The sequence below is a fragment of the Nomascus leucogenys genome, chromosome 19, assembly GCF_006542625.1.
Source record: "Nomascus leucogenys isolate Asia chromosome 19, Asia_NLE_v1, whole genome shotgun sequence".
Classification (NCBI taxonomy): Eukaryota; Metazoa; Chordata; class Mammalia; order Primates; family Hylobatidae; genus Nomascus; species Nomascus leucogenys.
This window is the reverse complement of record NC_044399.1, coordinates 44898508-44911559: the sequence shown is the minus strand read 5'-3', so window position 1 is coordinate 44911559 and position 13052 is coordinate 44898508. Positions and strand designations below refer to the sequence as shown.

At 38.0% G+C, this 13052-nt stretch overlaps 1 pseudogene; it reads left to right on the top strand.

Annotated features, from left to right (window-relative positions):
- LOC100599004 overlaps positions 1 to 9999 on the top strand; it is a 114359-nt pseudogene extending 104360 nt beyond the window's left edge.
- The last annotated feature ends 3053 nt before the right edge of the window (positions 10000 to 13052 follow it).

Below are 13052 nucleotides of genomic sequence, written 5' to 3'. Positions count from 1 at the left end.
AATTCTAAAGATCTATTGTTCGACATAGTGTCTATAGTTAATACTACTATATTATGCACTGAAAAATTGTTAAAAGAGTGGATCTCATCTCAAGAGTTTTTACAACAGCAACAATAAAGAAAAAGGAAACTTTTAAAGGTGACTGATATGTCTATCACTTTTATTGTGAATGAAGGTTTCATAAGTATATTCATCTGTCCGAATTCATCAAGTTGTAGCCATTAAATATGTAAAGTTTAACAACTATACCTAAATAAAGCTATTTTTAAAGGAGACAACCTAAACAAAATTATTCAAAAAGATTAAAATTAAAGAGATAGGCAAATGTATACAAGGCAAATGAAAAACACTAGAAAACAGTGATTGCAGTCTTGATATCACATAGTGAAACCTCAAAAACAAAACACTATGTGAAATAATAAAGGACATTTTAAAAGTCAAACAATGCACTACAGTAAAAATATAGTTAATAATATCTTTGTACCAAATAATATAACAACCATATTTATAAAGGAGAAACTACAAGAAATTCAGGGAGAAATGGGCAGAAAAACATTAACAATAGGATACATTAACCATTCTCAGTTAAAAGCAGGTCAAACAGACAAAAAAATAGTAAGGATATAGAAGATCTAAACAAAATAATTAGTAAAATATAGATTAAAATGTATATTAAGCTCCCAAATACAACAATGGAGAATGTAATTTTTTTCAAGTGTACACGGAACATTCACAAAATTGACCATACATTAAGTTACAAAGGAAACCTCAATAAGTTTCATTTAAAAATAGAGACATAATAAAGTATGTGTGGCAGACATATTCTAATGATCCCTAATGATCCATACCCTTGTACAATCCCCTCTTCGTGAGTATGGACAGAACCTACAATGTGCTTCTAGTCAACAGAATATGACTTGGGGATGGGATGTCACTCCCATGAGTATACTACATTATGTAAGACTCCATATTAGCAGACTAGAGTGAGAGATTCTTCTGCTGGTGATATGGTTCAGATGTGTGTTTCCTTGAAATCTCATGTTGAAATGTAATCCCCAGTGTTAGAGGTGGGGCCTAGTGGGAAGTGTTTGGGTCATGTGGGTGGATCCCTCATGAATGCCTTGGTGCCCTCCCGATGGTAATGAGTACATTCTCACTCTGTTAGTTCAGACAAGAGCTGGTTCTTTAAAGGAGCCTGGCACCTCTTCCTCTCTCTCTTGCTCCTTCTGTCACCTTGTGACACGCTGGCTCCCCTTTGCCTTCCACCATGATTGTAAGCTTCCTGAGGTCCTCTCCAGAAGCAGATGCTGGCACTATGCTTTGTGTGCAGCCTACAGAACCGTAAGTCAAATAAAACACTTCTTTATCAATTACCCAGTCTTGGGTATTCCTTTATAGAAATACAAACAGACTAACATAGCTGGCCTTGAAGTACACAGCCATGTATGAATTGCCTATGGAGAAGATCATGTGTCAGGGAACTGTGCAACCTCCAGGGCCTCCCACCAACAGCCAGTAAGAAATTGGGGACGGCCATCATACAGTCACAGTAAACAAATTCTACCAACAACCTGCAAGAGCTTGAAACAGATTATTTTCTAGTTGAGCCTCCAGATGAGAATGCAGCCCAGTTCACACCTTGCATGCAGCTTTGTGAGACTCTGAGTAGACGCTCCAGCTAAGCCATGTTTACATAGCCTCCTAACCCATAGAAACTATGAGTTAACATGTGCTGAGCTTGTAATGAGGTATTACAAAGCAATAGAAAACTAATACAGAAATAGGATGGTGCTATAACAAATACCTAAAAAGTTGGGAGTGACTTTGAAACTGGGCAGTACACAGAGGCAGAAAGAATTGAGTGGCATGATAGAGAACACTTAATTGCCTTGAACAGACTGTTAGTAGAAATCTGGACTTGAATCTGCTGGTGTGGACTCAGAACGAAGCGTAGAACATGTTACTTCAAACTAAAGACACAATGATTCTTGTTATGTAAGGCATAGAGCTTAGTAAAATTATTCTTTGCATTTATGTGGAAAGCAAAACGAGCAAGTGACAAAGTTCAGTTATACAGCTAAGATTTCTAAGCAAAATATTGAAGATGCTACCTGGCTCTTCTTGCTGCTTATAATAAAATTCAATATGAAAGGGATAAATTGAGACTTGAACTGTTAAACAAAAATGGACCAGAATTTGATGATTTTGAAATTTCTCAGTGTCTCCAGACACTAAAATTAAGAGATTCAATATCAGGAAAGCAAGCCCTAGAGAAAAGACCAAGAGTATGGTTACACAATCTTTTGCTAAAGCCTCAGAAAGAGCAAAAAATTATATTACTCAGTCATGAGAGGACACTTTCAAGAAATTAAAGGTGTGCCTCACAGATCTTCTCAATCAACCAGAGGGCTTAAGTGTAGTCCCTTAGCCATCTCAGCAGAAGTCAAGAGACAGAAGGGTTTATCTCAAAATGATCTGTCAATATGGCTTTTGTCTGGTGGAATGAACCCCAGGGAAATCTACAGGAGATACACAAAGTTCTTATGGGAAACTGTTTCAGCAGAAATACCACCGGCTTGAACAAAAAAGAAATAGAAAGGGTACAAAATACATAAAGACTATCAGACTCCCAAAATTCTACTGGCAGTGGAAAGGCTGACAAAACTACTCACCTGCATACTTGTGCTGGCTTTCATAAAAAGGAAGGGTGGCTCAGAAGGCAGAACCAAGAGCTCAAAGGACAGAGAGAGGGAGCTATAGAGAACTTTTCCATTTCCCGCAGGTTTGAAGTGTTTCAAAAAAAGTGTTGAGAAGAAAAAGAGAAATAGAGACAGGCTTAAGAGTCAACAATTAAATGCAACAGATTTGAATCCTGGTTTGAAAACAAACAACTGTTAAAGACATTTTTTAGATAATCAGGAAAAACTGCAGCTAGTATTACATAATATTAAGTAGTTATTTTAATCAGGTAGACTGTGCTAATTATATATGGTTATATATTAGAAAATACATATATGCATATAGATTTTATATGTGTATACATAATATATCCACAGAGTAAGAGAGTAATAAAGCAAAAGTGATTACATTTTAATTTTGTGTGAGTCTGGACAAAGGGATATGTAAATTCAGTGTACTACTATTCTTGCAGCTTTTCTGTAAGTCTGAAAATATTTCTAAATAAAAAGTCGAAAATAAACATATGCAGTGTTTTGCAATTATAAACTTAGAAGCTATTTTGTTTTCAAACCACATGTAGATTTTGTGTCATGTTGAAAACTAAAATTTAAATTACAAAAAAGTAAATACTTCTGAAAAAAACGTTTGAAAGTAAATGGAACAAGAGTAGCAAATGTTGATAACTGAAGCTACATGAAAGGTACATGGAGTTCATTATACTGTTTTCTTTTGTGTGTTTGAACTTTTCCATAATAAAATATTAAAATAGGCCAGGCACAGTGGCTTATGCCTGTAATCCCAGCACTTTGGGAGGCCAAGGCGGGCGGATCACCTGAGGTCAAGGGTTCAAGACCAGCCCGGGCAAGATGATGAAACTCTGTCTCTACTAAATACAAAAAAAATTAGCCAGGTGTGGTGGTGCATGCCTGTAATCCCAGCTACTCAGAAGGCTGAGGCAGGAGAATCGCTTAAACCCGGGAGGCAGAGGTTTCAGTGAGCTGAGATTGCGCCACTGTACTCTAGCCTAGGTGACAAAGCAAGACTCTGTCTCAAAAAAAAAAATTAAAATTAAAATTAAAACATAAATTGTAGCTCAGAAGTAAGCAGCAGAAAACAATGTAACACACAGGTCACCTGGAAATCAAAACAGTGGCATCTCCCTCAAATGTTCTCTGTAAACTGGTGTTATTGTCCCCATTTTACAAGTGAGCAGACTGAGAATTTAAGATGACAGGACCAAACTGCCTTGCTAGCTTGTGCTGTCAGTGGTAATCTAAGCTGCCACCAGCTTGATGCACTGCAATAATAAATACTCAACAGCCTGGCTGTCCAAGGTGAAAGTGGTAAAACAGCAGCTCATTGGAGGGGTTTTAAATGATTTGTCCAGCCACGCAGATCCCCTGACAATCCAGAGGGGAATAAAAGCTCATCAAACCTAACGGGGTTACTCTTTTGGAGTAACCTCCCATGGTGACACGTTCTCACACTCCGCCTTACATCTTCTCTTACCCAGCCTGCTTCAATATCTGTGTGATCAAGATAGCCAGAAGCAGCTTGCCTTTTATAGCCACTTTCCGCAGGAGCAGTTGTGCCTTCCAGCTCATTTAGAGGGTGGTTAACCAAAAACTAGAGATAGCTGAATTTCTTATTGGTCTTGGCTCTGAGATATCAAACCAAAATTAAACATGAACCAAAGTCTGTGGCCCCCACCCCATAAAATGTAGGTAATATATGTTTTGGTATAAGTGCAGAGTCACCAAGGTAGAGTATGACCTACCAAAGTCACCTACAGAGTTTTAAAATATAAATGATCACACCTGAATCTTCTCTTTGTCCTCCCTAAGGCATGTCAGCACCTCCACAAAGAGAGGCCCAGACACGTATATTGTACTTTTTTAAAGCCCCCAAAATAATTCTGAAATTTTCCACATATCAAAGTGGCCTCAATGGCTCTTGGAAAAAGTTCAGAATATAAGATGGAAGATATCATCCTGGGATGAGCTGTGAAATTCCTGGTTGGAAAGTTTTAGAACCTCATCTATAATGGATTTGGTGATGGTTCCAAAGGCCATCTAAGAACCAGCACCAGGATGTCTGCATAAGAATCACTCAGAGCTTATCAAACTACAAAATAATGGTAGATAAGAGCTAGGAATCCGGATTTTCACTGACTTCCCAGGTGATTCTGATGTGCAGTCAGGTTTAGGACTATATGTATATAATACTTAAAATACCATGTTGGAGCCCTTTATGCATTCACTCATTCATTCAACAAACATTTACTGTGTACTCACTGTGTGCCAAGCACTAAAGATTAAATAATGAATACAACTCAATGCCTGCCCTTGAGAGGTTCACAAGTCTAATGAGGGACACCAATCCTTTTGACATGGACCTTATAACACAGTGTGGCAAGTGCCTTCACAGACTATATGCAAATGGCTGTGGAGAGAAATTATTTAATTCTACTTAGCGAACCAAGAATGGGCTTCACAAAAAAGGTGGCATTTGAGCTGAGCCTTGAGGAGAAGCGAGGAATTTGCCAGTTGAAGAGGGAAAGGGAAGTTCCAGGTAGAGGTCCAGAGAATGAAAGTGCGTGCCATGTCTGGTGACAAGCATGGCCAGAGCAGAGGGAGTATGGGGAAAGTGGCAATGGGCTGGGGGGACAGGTGAGAACCAGATGGGGAAGGGTGTGGTTTCATGCTAAGGGGGTCGTTTCTTGTTTTTAAGCATAACATGCTCAGATCTTTATTTTAGATAATTTTGGTGTCAGTGTGCATAGGAGAGAGATATAGACAAAAAAATTAATTAGGATGATATGAAAAAGTGTCCATGACAGATGAGGAGGTCCTGAAATGGGAAAGTGGCCATGGGAATAGATTTGAAAGATATTGCCTAGGTAGAATCTACAGAATAAGTAAGTGTTGCTTGAAAAAAAAACCCACATATACATACACACACAAAAACAAGAACAACCCAAAAAAACCTATTACAGAAATATGTCCTTTCTCAGTAATCTTTGTCTCTTCTCTGCTTCATTCTCACCTGATCCTGTCATCTCACCCTGAAGAAAGTCAAGTTTCATTTGCCCTCAGTCCTCTCACAATTTGTGAAAAATGAAACCAAATTTCCACTGTCCCAATCCTTTCAAATGAGCTCAGGAATGAAAACTGTCAATTGCTGTCTACTGAGATGGGAGGGCCCTTAGGTGATCCTCTTTAGCCCCACAACCTCCTCATTGTACACAATGAAGAAATGAGGCTCAGAAAGAAATAAGTGAATTTCCATCATCACACAAATGGCTTTTAAAAAAAAATACCTACTATATCTTCTGTTAGTACCATTTGAACCTTTCGAAAGGCATGACATTCACCCCCTGTGTAGGGCTCCTGTCTGCCTTTCTTTAAAGATTATAACATAAGCTAAAATCTATTATTATCTCTGTTCTCTGTTCTGTTTGATAATCAAGAAATGCCATGGTTTCTCTCACACTGAAAAGGAGTCCAATGGACATCTAGTGGTTTATTTAGATAATTGAATATTTCTTTGATAGTATTATCTATCATTGTATTTAATGGGTTAAATTTGGTTAGCTTATTGACTAATTGCACTAGATTAGTGGTCTCAACCCTTTCAGGTCTAATTATCTCTTTTTATAGCTATTTTGAATCACCCCCCCTTTTATATCCTGAAGTGAAATTCATGTTAAAATACAATCTACACATGTAATTGCAAAATTTCAATATAGTGCCGTTTTATTTTCCTTTTACTTTTATAGAAAATAAAAGGAAATTAATTGCTAATAAAATAATACAGCTTTCATATTTAAGTACTTGGCATGGTCACACCTGAAAACATGATGAAGTAGTCAGATGCTTATACTTATATGTGGAATTTCTGTGAATACAACACTTGCAAATGTAGACAGATACAAGTGTGTGAAGTCAACAACTACAATACTGTGTGATGTTGTTTTCTGAAATGGTGACCAACTTTTAGTAAAATTTAGAACAAAACAAAGTACAATCTTTCCCTTGTTTTATGCAGCATTGCATTTTTAGAAAATTACTAAAAATAATTTGTGACAGATGTAAAGCAGAATTGGAGTCTAGGTTCTGTTCACTGCAGTTTTTTCACTACAAGAATGTCTGCTAAGTTACTGAAAGCCCTAAGTGAGAATACCACTTCTGGGAAGATAGAGTAGATGTACTTTTCCTTATTCCTCCTGCTAAGTAAAAATAGAAATCCTGAACCTTATATATAAAACAAGCATAAGGCTACTTTGAAAGGTGGAGAGAAGAAAAGGATACCAATTAAAGCCCTTGGAACCTAAAGAATGACATGGTGGTAAGTTATCTGGGTTTTCCTTTTGCCTCATATATCCCAGACTGGATGCTGCAGTAGCTGGCAACATGGAAATGCCAGTAAGCGCAGAAAATAAAGTCTCAACAAAAGCCTGCTCTCTCTAGCTAAAGGAAATGAGAAAGCTAGCAATCCATAAAACTTTAGATCAGGAGTTTGAGACCAGCCTGACCAACATGGTAAAACCCCGTCTCTACCAAAAAAAAATACAAAAAGTTAGCCAGGTGTGGTGGTGGGTGCCTGTCCAGGCATGGTGGTGGGTGCCTGTAATCCCAGCTACTCAGGAGGCTAATGCAGGAGAATCACTTGAGCCTGGGAGACTAAGGCTGCAGTGAGTCAAGATCATGCCATTGCACTCCAGCCTGGGCAACAAGAGTTAAACTGCGTCTCAAAAAAAAAAAAGAATATAGCCACTTTACTGCATTCAAAAATCACAGAAAAAAACTATGATCCCACCCAAAATTCATACCAGCAAAGGCCAAGTGGGGAGCCAAGACTTTCACTCTCACCAGACTATAATGAATTACCCCAAACCCCTCATGGGAGTAGAGTCAGAGAAATCCACACCAAAATAGATCTTGGTCAAAGGTCTGAAAACTAAAGACAAAAAAGTCTTGAAAGCAGCAAGAGACAAATGACAACTTACCTGTAGAAGAAAAACAATTAAAATCACAGTTGATTTCTCATCAGAAACCATGGAAACTAAAAGAAAGTGACACAACATTTTTCAAGTGCCGAAAGAAAATAACTGTCAACCCAGAATGCTTTATGCAGCAAAAATATCCTTCAGAAATGAAGAAAGATCAAAAAGTTCTCAAATGAAGGAAAATAAAGAGAATTTGTTGCCAGCAGACCTACCCTAAAAGAATGACTAAAGGAAGTTTTATAAATAGAAAGGAAGTGGTTAAAGAAGTTTCTTAAAATATTAGAAAAATGGAAAGCTACTCGGGAGGCTGAGGCAGGGGAATCACTTGAACCTGGGAAGTGGAGGTTGCAGTGAGTGGATATTGCACCACTGCACTCCAGCCTGGTGACAAAGCAAGACTCTGGAGAGGGAGGGAGAGGGAGGGAGAGAGAGGGGGAGAGAGGGAGAGAGAGAGAGAGGAAAAAAGGGAGAGAGGGAGAGAGAGAGAGAGGAAAAAAGGAAGGAAGGAAGAGAGACAGAGAGAGTGAGGGAGGAGGGGGGGGAAGGGGGAGGGGGAGGGGGGAGGGGGAGGGGGGAGGGGGAGGGGGAAGGGGAAGGGGGAAGGGGAAGGGGGAGGGGGAGGAAGAGAAAGAAAGAAAGAAAAGAAAGAAGAAAAATGAAAAGAATACAATAAGCAAAAATATAGGTGGATATCGTAGATTTTCCTTATCCTCTTGAGCCTTCTGAATTCTGTTGATGGTTGGGGCAAAAAATGTAATAATGTTTAATATGGTCTTGAATGTATGTAGAGAAAATATTTAAGACAATTTTGTTATAAATAGGGAAGGGAAAGGGACATAAAAAGAGGTAAGTCTCCTACACTTCATGTGAAACTTGTAAAACGATGACACCAACAGACATTTGTGTGTGCGATAAGATGCATGTGTGTGTTGGGGTGAGTGGGTATGAGGTAATACCTAAAGCAACTACTAAGACTCAAAACACTATAGACTAATACACTCAAAACACTATTGGAAAATCAAAATGAAATTTTACAAAATATTCAAGCAGCCTGCATTTTGAACAGGAAAAAGGGAAAAGAAAATTGAGAAATAAAGTCAGAGAGAAAACACAGCAAAATGTCTAATGGCAGACTTAAACTTTAATGTATCAATAATCATATTAAAGGCAAATAATATGGTTTAAAATAAATGGTTAAAAATACATGGAAGTGCTGGAGCCGTTGCCACCAAGTCCAGGTCTCACTGCCACACGCCCCCGATACTTGCCTGACGTGCATTCCCAATTGCTTTTGGTTCCAAGTCCAATATTGCAACTCTCAAGGATCAGCTGACTCATAATCTTCTAAAAGAAGAGCAGATCCCCCCATAAGATTACAGTTGTTGGGGTTTGTGCTGTTGCCATGATCTGTACCATCAGTATCTTAATGAAGGACTTGGCAGATGAACTTGCTCTTGTTAATGTCATGGAAGACAAATTGAAGAGAGAGATAATGGATCTCCAACATGGCAGCCTTTTCCTTAGAACACCAAAGATTATCTCTGGCAAAGGCTATAATGTAACTGCAAACTCCAAGCTGGTCATTATCACGTCTGGGGCACATCAGCAAGAGGGAGAAAGCCGTCTTAAATAGGACCAGCATAACATGAACATCTTTAAATTCATCATTCCTAATGTTGTAAAATACAGCCCGAACTGCAAGTTGCTTATTGTTTCAAATCCAGTGGATATCTTGACCTATGCGGCTTGGAAGATAAGTGGCTTTCCCAAAAACCGTGTTATTGGAAGTGGTTGCAGTCTGGATTCAGCCCAATTCGGTTACCTGATGGGGGAAAGCTGGGAGTTCACCCATTAAGCTGTCATGGGCGGGTCCTTGGGGAACATGGAGATTCTAGTGTGCCTTTATGGAGTGGAGTGAATGTTGCTGGTGTTTCCCTGAAGACTCTGCACTCACATTTAGGGACTGATACAGATAAGGAACAGTGGAAAGAGGTTCACAAGCAGGTGGTTGAGAGTCCTTACAAGGTGATCAAACTGAAAGGCTACACATCCTAGGCCATTGGACTCTCCCCATTGGACTCTATGTGGCAGATCTGGCAGAGAGTATAATGAAGAATCTTAGGCGGATGCACCCAATTTCCACCACGATTAAGGGTTTCTATGGAATAAAGGATGATGTCTTCCTTAGTGTTGCTTGCATCTTGGGACAGAATGGAATCTCAGACCTTGTGAAGGTGACTCTGACTCCTGAGGAAGAGGCCCGTTTGAAGAAGAGTGCAGGTACACTTTGGGGGATCCAAAAAGAGCACAATTTTTTTATTTTTTTATACATTTTTTTTTTAGATGTAATTTCACTCTTGTTGCCCAGGCTGGAGTGCAATGGCAAGATCTCAGCTCACTGCAACCTCCACCACCTGGGTTCAAGCGATTCTCCTGCCTCAGCCTCCCAAGTAGCTGGGATTACAGGTGCCCACCACCACGCCCAGCTATATTTTTGTATTTTTAGTAGAGAAGGGGTTTCACCATGTTGGCCAGGCCGGTCTTGAACTCCTGACCTCAGGTGATCTGCCCGCCTCAGCCTTCCAAAGTGCTGGGATTACAGGCGTGAGCCACCACGCCCAGCCAGAGCTGCAATTTTAAAGTCTTCTGATGTCATCCATTTCACTATCTAGGCTACAACAGGATTTTAGTTGGAAGTTGTGCGTGTTGTCCTTTTTTCTGGTCTGTGATTATAGCAGTAATATTAAGACGGACTGGGAAAAACATCAATTCCTAAAGTTAGAAACAGAAATGGTTTGTAAAATCCTGCAGCTATATCCTAATGCTGGATGGTACTAATCCTGTGTAGTCCCAAACTGGTTAGTCTGAAATAGTTCTATGACCTCTGAGGCACCACTGCCAATGCTGCACATGCTGCAGTTGCCCCTTGAGCCAGATGGATGTTTATCGTGTGTTTTATAACTTGCTGGCTCCCTCACTGAACAATGACTAGTCCAACATTTTTCCCAATCAGTCACATCCTGGGATCCAGTGTATAAATCCAGTATTGCATGTCTTGTACATAATTGTTCCAAGGATCTTATTTTGTGAACTAGATATATCAGTAGCGTACATTACAATATAATGTAAAAAGACCAACATATAAACAGTGCAACCAACTATCCAAGTGTCGTACCAACTAAAACCCCCAATAAACCTTGAACAGTGAAAAAATAAAAATAAAAATGGAAGAATGGAAAAAGATATATCACACAATCAAAAGAAAGTAGAAATGGCCATATTGATATCAGATAAAGTAGATTTCAGAACAAATAAAATTACCAGAGACAGGGAAACATCATACAATGATAAAAGAATCAATCCACCAATAAAATGTAGCAATCTTACATGTGTATGTAAACAATAGAGCTGCAAAATATGCAAAGAAAAAATTGATAGAACTGAAAGGAGAAATAGACAAATCCACAATTATAGCTAGAGGTTTCAACACCCCTCTGTCAACAATTGATAGAACAACTAGACAGAAAACCAGCAAGGATATAAAAACTCCACAATCCATCAACCAACAGAATTTAGTCAGTGTTTTTGGAACACTCTAGCCAACAACAGCAAAATATACATTATTTTCAAGTGTCCATGAGATATATGCCAAGATTACCAGGTTGCCCTTGGTCACAGAACAAATTTAAAAGAATTTAAAAGAATTAAAATCATGTAGACTGTGTTCTCCAACCAACATGGAATCAAACTGGAAATCAATAACAGAAAGATAGCAGGAAAATCTCCATGCACTTGGAAACTAAATAACATTCTTTTAAATAATCATAGGGCAAAGAGGAATTCTTCAAGGAAAATTTTTAATACATTTAACTGAATGAAATAAAAATGCAGCATATCAAAATTTATGGAATGCATTCAAGGCAGTACTGAGACAGAAATGCACAGCACTAAATGCATACATTAGAAAGGAAAGATAACAGATCAATACTATAAGCTTTCACTTCAAGAATCTAGAAAAGAAAAACAGCAAAACAACCTCAAGGCAAGCAGAAAGAAGGAAATAATAAAGAGCAGAAATGAAATCTCCAGGCCCTGATGGCTTCACTGGAGAATTCTCCCAAACATTTATTTTAAAAAGAATTAAAACCAATTTACACATTCTCTTCTAGAAAACAGAAAAGAACAGTTTCCAACTCATTTTATGAAGACACTATTACCCGAAAAACAAAACCAGACAAAGACTTTACAAAAAAGACAACTAAAGACCAATAACCCTCATGAATATAAAAGCAATAATTCGTAATATTAGCAAGTAGAATTCAACAATATAATAAAAGAAGTACACACCATGATCAAGTGGGGCTTATTCTAGGGATGCAAGGTTGGTTCAGTATTCTAAAATCAAAGACTGTAATCCACTATATTAACTGGCTAAAGAAGAAAAATCACAGGATCGTATCAATCAGTACAGAAAAATACTGGACAGAATTCAACACCCATTCATGATTTTAAAAGAAACTCAAAAAAATAGGAATAAGAGAGAACATCCTCAACTTAACAAGGAACAAAACACCTACAGTAATATCATACTTTAGTAAAAGACTGAATGTCTTCTAAGATGAGGAATGACGCAAAAAATATCCACCCTCACACTCTTATTCAACATAGTGCTGAAAGCTCTAGCCAACGCAATATGGCAGCAGATGAAAATAAAAGAAATAGATATCAGAAACAAAAAAATAAGACTGTTCCTATTTGCAGTAGACATAACTGTCTTTACAGAAAACCCCAAGGAATCTGCAAAAGAAAAACTCCTAGAATGTGAGTTCAGAAAGGTTGTAGGATATGACAAACATACAAAAATCAACTGTATTTCCATACGGTAGCAATGAATACATGAATATCAAAAATTAAAAATGCAATGTCACTTAAAATCACTCAAAAAATTGAATGCTTAGATGTAAAACATGTATTATAACTCGTATGTCAAAAACTATTCAATGCCAATTAATCAATTATTTAAATAGAGAAACATATCATGTTCATGGATTGAAAGATCCAACAGAGTAAAGATGTCAATTCTCCCCAAACTGACATAGAGATTTGACATAACTATCAAAAATCCAGCAAGATTGTTTTATAGATATGGACAAGATTATTCTAAAATGAATACATGGAAAGACATGGAAAGACAAAAGAGCTAGAATAGCTAAAATAAAAATAAAGTGGTAGGAATCAGTCTTATTTTCAAGACTTATAATATTGCTACCATAATCAAGACTCTGTGGTACTGGTGGAAGGAGAGACACATAGATCAATGAGACAGAATAAAGACTGCAGAAATAGAACCAGGCAAATATACCCA